This window comes from Aulonocara sp. 'chitande type north' Nkhata Bay, linkage group LG5 (genome assembly GCF_057382095.1).
Source record: "Aulonocara sp. 'chitande type north' Nkhata Bay isolate Kocher_YH1m ecotype deep benthic linkage group LG5, A_spYH_male_GT1.1, whole genome shotgun sequence".
Lineage (NCBI taxonomy): Eukaryota > Metazoa > Chordata > Actinopteri > Cichliformes > Cichlidae > Aulonocara > Aulonocara sp. 'chitande type north' Nkhata Bay.
In genome coordinates this window covers 30229527-30240349 of record NC_141348.1, presented here as the reverse complement: position 1 = coordinate 30240349, position 10823 = coordinate 30229527, and the positions used below count along the sequence as shown (strand labels likewise).

Here is a 10823-nt window from a genome sequence, read left to right as displayed (position 1 = left end):
TCTGGTATGTAACAGTGCTGTGCAAAAGGTTTGAATGTGTCCTCATTTCTTTATATTTTGGCTTCCAAGGAGCCAGACTTTCTTGTAAATTTTTTGAAGTGATCTTGAGCAATAATAGTTCTGCTCGCTTTCTGGATTTTTTCCCCCCACTCGTTTTCAGTCCTTGTACCTGATCATTTTCAGAATATTTTTTTTGTTTCTTCAGCAACTTAAGATTGACCTATGAATCATTCAAGCATAAAAAGGCTTCTAACTCAAAGGATGAATCAGTGTTGTGTCTACGCAAAACTGTCAGCTTGGTAAAAAACCAGCAACAAAGTATATCCTTAGACAAGTGGTTAGTGGCAGCCTGTTGCATAACACATAATTTGCTCCCATTCATTTAGTCAAATCTGTGAAAATATCTAAAGATAACACAGTTTGATAGACATAAAATTGTATTTTTGCACCAACAAGGTGATTCTCGAAGCGCTATTGGCCCAAAACTATAAGACTAGTTTGTGTGAGTTTGAGTGTGTGGGTAAGCTAGAAAAATGCCCTTTTTGGAATTATTAAAGTTTCCCAATCGGAATCTGAAAAAATAACTATATTTTGGCGTGGAGAAACAATCCTACAAAGACCTGACACAAGACCTGAGAGTTCCATCTGGCGCTTCAGTTGATTCAGCTACTGTTCACTGAAGCCATGTCACAAATGGCTTTAGTGGAAGGGTGGCTGTATAAAGTATCTTAAAGCATTTTGGAGATCTTGTCAAAACTGGTATAACTGTAAATGCAGGAAAGTACCATGAAATTTTTTAAACACCATGCAGCACCAACCGGAAAGCATTTGATTGGGAACAGTTTCATTTTTAAAATTTTTTTTTTTTTTAGCATAACAATGATCTCAAACACACACACCATTGCAGTAAAAGCATACCTGGATAGAAAAACACACAAAGGAACACTATCAATCATGGACTGGGGTCCGTTCTTCGTACCTCGCTTACTACATCCAAGATCAAATGACATATCCAAGATCAAATCATCGCGCTAACTTTGAGCTCGCTATTCCGGTTCTCCGAACGCAGCTGTTGTTGACGATTAGTATAGCTGGATGAAGTAATGTGAGATCACTGGGTGGCTTAACAGGGGCTACGCATGGATAGTAGAAACATTGATCGGCAACCCTTTGATTGGTCGACGAAAATGTCGAAGGAGCGCGCTCGGTATTTTTCGGCAGCAGAGCAAGAACTCTTGATTGAGGGATTTCAGGAGTTTCAGAGTTTAATTAAAACGCAAGGGAACACTGCAAAGGCTGCAAAAGCAAGGAGAGAGGGCTGGCAGAAAGTTGCTGACAAATTATACTCGTAAGTAATTTAATAATAATAATAATAATGGATTGGATTTATATAGCGCTTTTCAAGGCACCCAAAGCGCTTTACAATGCCACTATTCATTCACTCTCACATTCACACACTGGTGGAGGCAAGCTACGGTTGTAGCCACAGCTGTCCTGGGGCAGACTGACAGAAGCGAGGCTGCCATATCGCGCCATCGGCCCCTCTGGCCAACACCAGTAGGCGGTAGGGTAAATTTATTATATTATATTGCATTATATCATATTATATTATATTACATTATATCCTCTTTCACATTAGAGCCACAACAGGACCCACTAGAACATGGGAACAAGTAAAAGTGAAATATAAGAATATTCTACAGAATGGTAATATTTATCACTTATATTGCTTTTAGTCTCTTGAAAAGAGACCCTGAAATAATCTGTTTGTGTGTTTATAACAGCAACCAAGAAAAGGGCAGAGCAAAAAAAGACAGGTGGTGGTCCTGCACCCCCTCGTCAACAAGTTGGTTAAGTAAATAATACCCTCACGGGAAAATCGATATCTCTCTATGAGCACACTGTCGCGCTGAGCTAAAGGATCCTGTCTATCCCGCAATATACGCTGAATTCTGAACCCCCTCCAAAGGTCGGGGGTTCGATTCCCCTGAACAGCTACCCTGAGGTACCCCTGAGCAAGGTACCATCCCTACACACTGCTCCCCGGGCGCCCAATGGCTGCCCACTGCTTCACTGAGTGAATGGGTTAAATGCAGAGAGGAATTTCCCCACGGGGATCAATAAAGTACACTTTCTTTCTTCTTAAAGGACCAGGAATTCATAAAATCTTAAGGTATTTAAATTTAAGAAATAATGCATAAAATATGACAATACAAAAAAAGAACAACTCAAAATAAATAATCTACACTTTGACACAGGGAGTTAGTCCTTAACAGGACGCTTATGTTATGTTTCAGTTTGATTTAATGTAGCAGTGAGTGCTAAAATGATAATTGTCAAAAATAACTTTCTTCAATAAAAAATGTTCAATATTAATTTGATAGAACTCATTCCATCAATAGCTTGATAGACAGCAAAGAAAGTCTAATTATGATGAGAATACCGCTAAGTTGAACTATTCATGTGACTGGAAGAGAGTTAAAACTACAGCATGTTAGGTTGACGCACCCGCAGCACTTAATCTATGGGTCTCTGCAGCCATACAAACTGAAAGACTGATCGATGGTCTGTATGGCTTATGTAGTGAGTCATAAACACAGAACAGTGGCAGTACAGATGAAATGTTTTACAGTTGTTTAGAACCAAACTATTGTCATCTTGGGTTGTTAAGTCAGGGTAAGTGATTTGGTGGAGGTTGTCAAAGTAGCTCCTTTTCTAAATCCATGCACTGCTCTCGCTCTCTGACATGCCCTTGTTTCATCTTTTGTCATCATTGTGCACTAGGAATGTAAAAGCAACCTGTTGCCTTAGCAATGATATCCCAATATTAAACATCTAGATCACAAAAACAATTATACAGGTGTTTTTGCTAATTCTATGCTATTGCACAACCCTAGTTACTAACGCCATGGCCTTAAACATTTCTATTAGACCGCACTTCCCCAGCTATGTGTAGAAAGTTGAACATTTCTGTCTTCCTTCACTGTTACATCAAGTGTGGTCAAATTGGGCATCTGATCCAAATCTGAAATTGTCAGAATTAAGGTTTTAGTTTATAATAGATGCTTATGTTACTTCATTGAAATACATGTCGTACATGTGTCATGTTCAGTTCCTGACAGAAAATGAATAATAAACAAACCAAAATTAACCATTGTATGTTCACATCTCACTTTTAACCTTTAACAGAAGTACTGATTTGGTTTATATCATGATGAATATCAATATCAACTGATGACATAGTAATTAATTGTGGCACCAAACAGATTTGGTGTACCACCAGTCACTATCCAGGCTCATTAGGTTTTCTTGAGATGTTTAAATTTAATCAAACATCAATGCCAGATGCAGACCTTTCATATAATGTACAGTCCAAATTAAGATAATTACAAAAGACCAGTCAACAAAGAGTCAAGAAAAAGGCTTCATTGACTTCAGGATGTCAGCTCAATATGTGCAGAAAGTTTCATAATGAGAGAGTGACAGATCTTTGATCTTGTGGTACAGCTGTAACATATAACCCAGCCTTCTGCCATAAAATTCATAACACATCAAAATGAAACTTCCTTTTACAGCCTTCTGAGATTTGTCTTAGAAACATAATTTGCTGTAGCTGAATGGCTTTTTAGTTCAATGACTTTCTGAACCCTCAGTTCTCTGTGACTTCATGTGACTACTTATTTGTGGAATAAATTCTTTGTATTTATTACACGGCGTGCTGCGGGGAAAAGTCTGTTCTAACGTTTGAGTCTAAGGTTTATTTTTTAGCACCTGGCGGCTCTTTTTTACTTCTCATTCGTAAATAATCTGCTCTTTCACGTGATTCAGTTTATTTTGAAAAGTCTCAACAGGATCTTGAGCTTTATTGTGAATGGTTTATGTGGTACATAAACAAGTGGACATGCGATGGTGTTACCGTCGTTGTTGCTAACCACAACGCATAAAAACAGGCGCTTGTCCTTCCGTAGTGTGGTTATATTAAATATAAGAGAAAGAGAGAACTTTAAGAAATTAATATAGCCACCACAGTGACCATCAAAACGGTGAAAAAATATTGCCTTAAACAGTTTATTTTCCGACACCACGAAACAAACGATAGCGTAAAATGAAACGATAGACGTTTTTATATCGTCATCCAATATATATCGTTATATCGAACAGCCCTATGTTGAATGGAGTCCCAGGTGTCTCTTAATAGGCAGTAAACAAGCATTCATTCTCTGACCTCAGTTGTCTGCCTTCAGTATCAATTTTGTTTTGTCTGCATCCAGTTAAACTGTGCGGGCCTAAATTTCATTTAAATAAAAATACTAAATAATTTAAGAAATTTGAGCGCTGCATTAAAATACTGAATATAAAAGCTCCAGAGTAGAAACTTAGTTCAACAAAAGTGATTACTGACACACTAATTGGATAACTAAGGATAATTGGAACAAAATGGACTACACCTGTGATTTCTGATGAGCCTAATTGCGTGCATATGGATATGAAATTACCCGTGAACAAGGACAACATCCAAGAAAATAAACCATTCCTTCTTTTTCAGCGTGAATAAACTTTGGTAACAAACATGAAAAGATGCCTGATGAGTACTGGGGGCACATCTTTAGTCTGATGAGACCAGAATACAATAGTTTGGTTCTAACCTCACCAGGACCACCTCGGTGAAGTGCAAAGTAAAGAATGAAGGAGGGACTATAATGATATCGAGCTGCAAAAGGTGATGGGGAGATGACATTTCTAAATGGCACCATGAATATTTCTGGACCAAAATACAAGCTGACAAGGTGGCTTCCAGTCACCTGATGCCCTGTAGAAGATGCCAGAGAGAAGAGTCAAAGCAACATTGCCAAAAGAATCTGAAAGAATAAATGAATTTTTGCAACTCTGTAAGCATCTAAGAGGAGATTATCAGGGGGAAAAGTAAATAAAAGTGAAAATAAGAAGAGGGAGGAGGCAAATGGATGCAGAAAGATTCAAATCTTTGTAATAAAAGATGGACTATTTGTTTGTTGCATTGAATTCCAACTATAGGGTCTGTATTCTTAATGAAAATAAATTCTGATAAGTTTAATACATTCTTTTGTGAACTTTTTATAAAGATAGTTTTAATATCTCAATAATAAAAATAAACATTTTTAATAGATTTTTAATGCTATCAAAAACTTTTTTGACATACCCAGGCAAATAATTTTAACTAACTCTGCATTCACACAGGAAGTGACTAGAATTGATCATAGAAGGTCAATGACATTTAGCAACTTTATGCAAAAACAAGTGAGAGCGACCACCAATTACTGTAAAGAAGAAGTCATTTGACATTTCAGGTGGGGTGGGTAGGCAACTGGAGCCTGGAATGTTCATTAGTGACCAATCACTGATGAGTGAAATGCTTCATATGAGGATAAAATTAAAGGTTTAACTCATAGATGTTATGAGTAGTTTAGTTAAACTCATAGAGTTAAACCTATGAGTTTAACTAAAGAGTTAAACCTTTAGTACAAATCATGTGAATTATACCCTGGATTTTAGATACACTTTAACTCTTTGAACCTGATACTGTCTTTGGCTCTTCCAAAGATAATTTAGATGCACTCCCTCCAAAACCAACCCCCCCAAAACCTTTAGGTATTTATACTTAAGATATGTCTAGTTACCCTTAAAAGATTGTCCAGATGAACAGAATCAACTTTTGTGGGATACCCTTAAAAGCCTTTAAACACTGTTCAACACTTATACCTGTTAACTGTCTGCACCTGGCTCACAGAATTTTCCAGGAATGGTGACGCTATTTTCCAGAGAATCACTTGGTGATGATTTTGCACAATTTGATCTTTTATCTCAAAACACAATGTGTTCGAGAGCATTTTGGACATGCAAAATAAGTTATTGTTGTGGTGCTAAGAAGTAACCCTGAAAAGTTAATCCTGAAGTAACTTCGCAAATCCTGCTAAACCTGCTAAACCTGCTTCATAAATTTCAGTCCTCTGCTCTGTTTTACACAGAACTAGTTCACAAACATCAGAGTATGAGAAACCAATTTTTACCAATGCCACAAGTTTAACCATGAACTTGACATGACAGGCGTTTCAGCTGACAGACTGACATGTTGAGTTTTGGTTGCCATGTTGACACTACCATCTTGAGTTTGTGGTGAAAAAGGAGCCCATATGGTAGACGTGTGTGGTCTTGGTGGTTGTTTTGACCGATGCAAACTGACATTTCTCTGACGTCATACCCAGCCCATTTTGTGTGTGTGTGTGTGTGTGTGTGTGTGTGTGTGTGTGTTTCTCAGCAGCTGTTTGGTTGTGTTAGAGGACCCTGGAAGCAGCTGTGTGTGTATTTGTGTTTCTTCCATGTTGTAGTTTGTGATTTTTGACAATGACAGATGTGTTTTGGTTTTTTTTGGGTGGGGGAGGGTTCTTCCCATGGGACTGCATGATACTGCAAAACAGCTGGATCTACTTCCTCTGTTCTTTCCGAGCCTCCTCGTGGCATCATTATTATATCATGAACCGTTGTTCATCCTTGCCTTCTCCTTTTTTCTGGGATTGCTATTGAGAACATAGTTATGTATATGGATTGATTAATTATCTGTTACACTTAAACTGGCGTCTCTCATTTAGAAACCTGAACACTACTGGAAACCTTTTCCTGTTTGTGTGTCAGCAGTACCAGCCTCCAGCCTTTATTTAGCATCGTTTAACCTAGTCATGCTACACTGCACTGATACAACCATTCAGCAGTGAAACACAAGCTGCTGACATATGCTGAGGATGTTGATGGTGTCTTTTGGGGATTTTTCTAGAATGTTTCTCCTCATGGAACTGCACTAAAGAGGTAAGGGGTGAGAGATGGGATCCTGACAGTTGTAAATGGTATAGTTAATTGTTTGTGGTGGTAAAAAAGACAACAAAACGTTTTAAAATGTTTTTATGGTTTTATATTATCCAGTGTGATGTCATCAAACGTCTTTCTGGAACACACAACTAATGATGACATACGGGGGGAGATCTCCCTGTCATCTCCCTGTGTGAAACTGCCTGATTCAGTTTAAGCGTTGTTTTCAATAGATTGCATAGTCAAAAAACTCACTCCCATTTTTTCTTGTTGCATGTTGAAGCTGTACTTGGAATCTTGTTAAGATCCAACCATGCAAAATCAGATTTATTTATTTTTTGCCGTTTTTAAGTGGTCTTAAACCTTTGCTTGGGACTCTTGTAGAGGACATAAAGTCAGAGATAGAAACAACAAGGAGCAGGTGCATCTAGTACAGGTAGAGCTGCTGCAAAAACCCACAGAGCTCAGCAGCCTGTTCTCTGATTGGATAGTTAAATTTGTGATTGACATGACATTGGCCAATCAGATGAAAGGAAGAATAACAGGGTCAAAATTCGTACTTGTAACTTGAAGCTTGAGTGCAGAGTTTCACACGTATTTTTTAAGTAAAAGATCAAGTAAAAGATTTGTGTGTGGACGTAAGTCCACACACAAATCTTTTTTACGCACACACAAATTCTTTTTACACATACAAATCTGTTTTACACACACAAATTCTTTTTACACATACAAAACTGATTTACAAGTACAAAATATTTATGACCACAATTTGAGCCCATACAGGGGCCCTTACAGTGTTTTAATCAAAGACTAATTGTTGATTTTGTTGCATAAAGCTACTTCAAAGAGTCAGCTACTGTTCTGCCTGCATCATGGGAAGCTTACTTGTGTAAACAAGGGCAAAGAGAGGCGTGCGCTGTCACAAACTGGACCAAAGAAAGGAGCCAGGAGGCAGCTATAGGCAATTCACTGCCATTTAACGTATGATTTTATTGTCAAATTATGTTATTATTATTATTATTATTATTATTATTATTATTATTATTTTAAATTTTGTTAAATGTCTCTTAAGCATTTATTTTAGTTTTCAATTTTGGGGTGTAGGTTATCCTTTATTGTGATAGGACCGTGGAGAGAAGACGGGAAGGATGGAAGAGATACACCTTGGTGAAGACACACAACATAGGGCCTGGTGGATTCAAACTTAGGCCCTATAATAGTCTTACAGCATATGGGTCACCTGCTCAAACCAGTGAGTTATATTGGCGACCTAGTTTTCAAGTTTGACTGTTGCTTGAGTGGTCTCATTTTCAACTCCTGCCGTTTAATAATTGGACCAATAGGTAAAGGAGCTTACAAAGAAAAGCGTCTGGACTTCTTTGCAAGCTCCTTTGACTACGATGACCTGGATGACTGAGAACCTTCACAGACAATTGGACCAATAATTGAGTTGCCAACAACATGCCTAGTACATGCTACAGGACATACTGTGTGGAAATAGCTGCGTGACCTGTGTGGATAGTGTGTAGCAGGGAGCATCCATCTTTGTAGTTGTAAAAACAGTCTGCACATTGGCACAGTCTTTAGATAGAAGTCCTTCCTGTATTGTGTCAGAAGTGTGTATTCTCATGTTCATGTCCGTTGGATAAAATGTAGAAAGTTCAGAGATGCAGCACGTGTGTCCTTATAGCTAAACAGTAAGAAGTCCACTGACAGGAAACACTTGTTGGTTTTCTCCTCTTGGTTGGCCATTAATCTGTTTTTTGTTGTGAGGTGATTGCTTTGTAGTGGGTTATGAATTGTGAATAATTGTTTTTCTCACATTGTATTTATTAAAATTGTGGAATGATATTTCTTTAATGATATATTATTTTTATTATCAATGGGAAAGTGGGCAAAAATGTCAGTTGGCATGTTTTGGCCTTTGAAACAGACAGGGTATAAGGTAGGGCTGCACGATTCATCGTTAGAAAATCGCGATCTCAATTCATACTTATGTGCGATCTCATTTCCAAATGACAACGATTTATAAAAATTTTTTAAAAAAAGACGACGACGACGATTGTACTGCATTTTGATCCGGGACATAATCTGCATGAAAACAAGCGCTCACTCTTCCTGCTCAACAAATGACAAGGGCGGAGCCTTGTACCACGTGATACAGAAGCTGTGCCGTGTGATGCTAAAATTAGCAGGGAAAAAACAACGGAGAGCACGTCAGGGATGACGAGAAAGTGACAGGAGAAAATCCGTCCCGGTCAACCACCCAAACATCAATAACGGGAACCTTATACAGCGCTTTCCCATACCCGTCGAACTTCCGCAGGCACAAAGAAATTACGGAGGCCATCACTTATCACCTGACCAAAGATATGGCTCCCATCAACACTGCAAAACGAGGGATTTAGGAAAATGATCAACACCCTAGACAAACGCTACACAGTGCCGTCCCGCAACTATTTTTCTATTGTTGCACTACCTGCTCTATATACGCAGCGTCGAGCAACGGTGGAGACGGAATTTCAAGCAGTACAACATTTTGCGGCAACAACAAAACGTGAGACATTTGTTGTTTTTATGTTCAGTCTCAACTGTTACGAAGTTGATGTGCAGTTAATAAGTGCAATAAATATTTATATTGGAAAAGAAAATCGTGAGAGAATCGTGATCTAAATTCTAAGCAAAAAAAATCGTGATTCTCATTTTATGCAAAATCGTGCAGCCCTAGTATAAGGCTTTGCTTGAAACTTTGATTCCCACTTGTGTTTGTGCAAATGAGTCATTAAAAGCAGTTAATTTTACTAATAAAAAAAGCAGATAGTAGTCAAATAGCTTTTAAAAAAAGACCTTTCGATTTAGGTTCGACTAAAGCCACAGATTTGCATACATACTGGTAAGCCATCAGCACTGGCAAAGGAACCAGATTTGTTCATGCATGGTTAATTCTGTATTTTCCACAGTGACTTTTACTTTTTCGATTTGGAGTATAGCTAGGGGGCCTCGTGGCTGTTTTGTTTTTTGTTTTGTTTTTTCATTGGAGGTGTCTGTGTGTGTGGTTTTTTTTTTTTTTATGAATATAATGGTTAAATCGTGTAGTGGATCAGACAAAATCAACCTCCCGATAAAGGAAATGATGAGGACATCTGACGAGCTGACTTTCTGTTCTGACATTTTGACTTTGTTGGTTTCCTTCTTCAGTGTCAGAGAAGCTGCAGCAGTGATCGGTAGGTGTACTTAGTGTTTGTCATGTCAGCTGTACAAATATGTTGAGTTAAAGAGCCAATTTAGCAGCAGCCTCTACATCTACATTTACATTTGTCAGTGTTCTTGGCTGTTTGTCTGTCGCCATTAGCCTCGTTCCAGATGAATGGCGCCTTGCCTGGAACGCAGACAAGTGCAGGCAGCGGCTGTAATCAAGATGTACAGTTCACAAGGAAGTCGAAGAAACTTACTTCTGGTTCTGCTCCAGATTTAAATGAAGTTATCGGCTTGGTCGTTTCAGCTTGTATTCAGCCTCCAGTAGCGCCATACTTTAGTAAAATGGCATACAGGCTGTGTTCATGGTTAGACATCCCCATTACTCAACTATTTCAAATTAGATTTGCCAGAACTAATATAAGGCAGCCCCATATGGAACAGAAATATATGTATAAAGGAAATCTATTATACCCTGCAGTGTCATGCTAAGACTTACTGCTGAAAGTAGCCACTTGTTTCAGTGTTCTTACTATATATCTAACATTTGGAATTAAAAGACAGATCTCACATTTCTTTTAGGTTAGATGGTTATCAGTTTGTTGCTGTCCTTCTCAAATCATAAAGTTTTAAAGTAATTCAAAAATCTACCAGTACAGTGTAGAATCTCTAAAATTAAATTAGTACTATACAGCTTCTCTTAACTCTCATTATGCTGCGATCTAACTGAACTATCTAAACCAATCAGGTCCTCATTTACATTAGAGGCCAGGCATTTTTTTTATCAT

General features: G+C 38.1%; 1 protein-coding gene across 3 annotated transcripts in view; it reads left to right on the top strand.

The window, feature by feature from the left end:
* ip6k1 (inositol hexakisphosphate kinase 1) overlaps positions 1–10823 on the top strand; it is a 37713-nt gene that overhangs the window by 2255 nt on the left and 24635 nt on the right. The window lies entirely within an intron of this gene.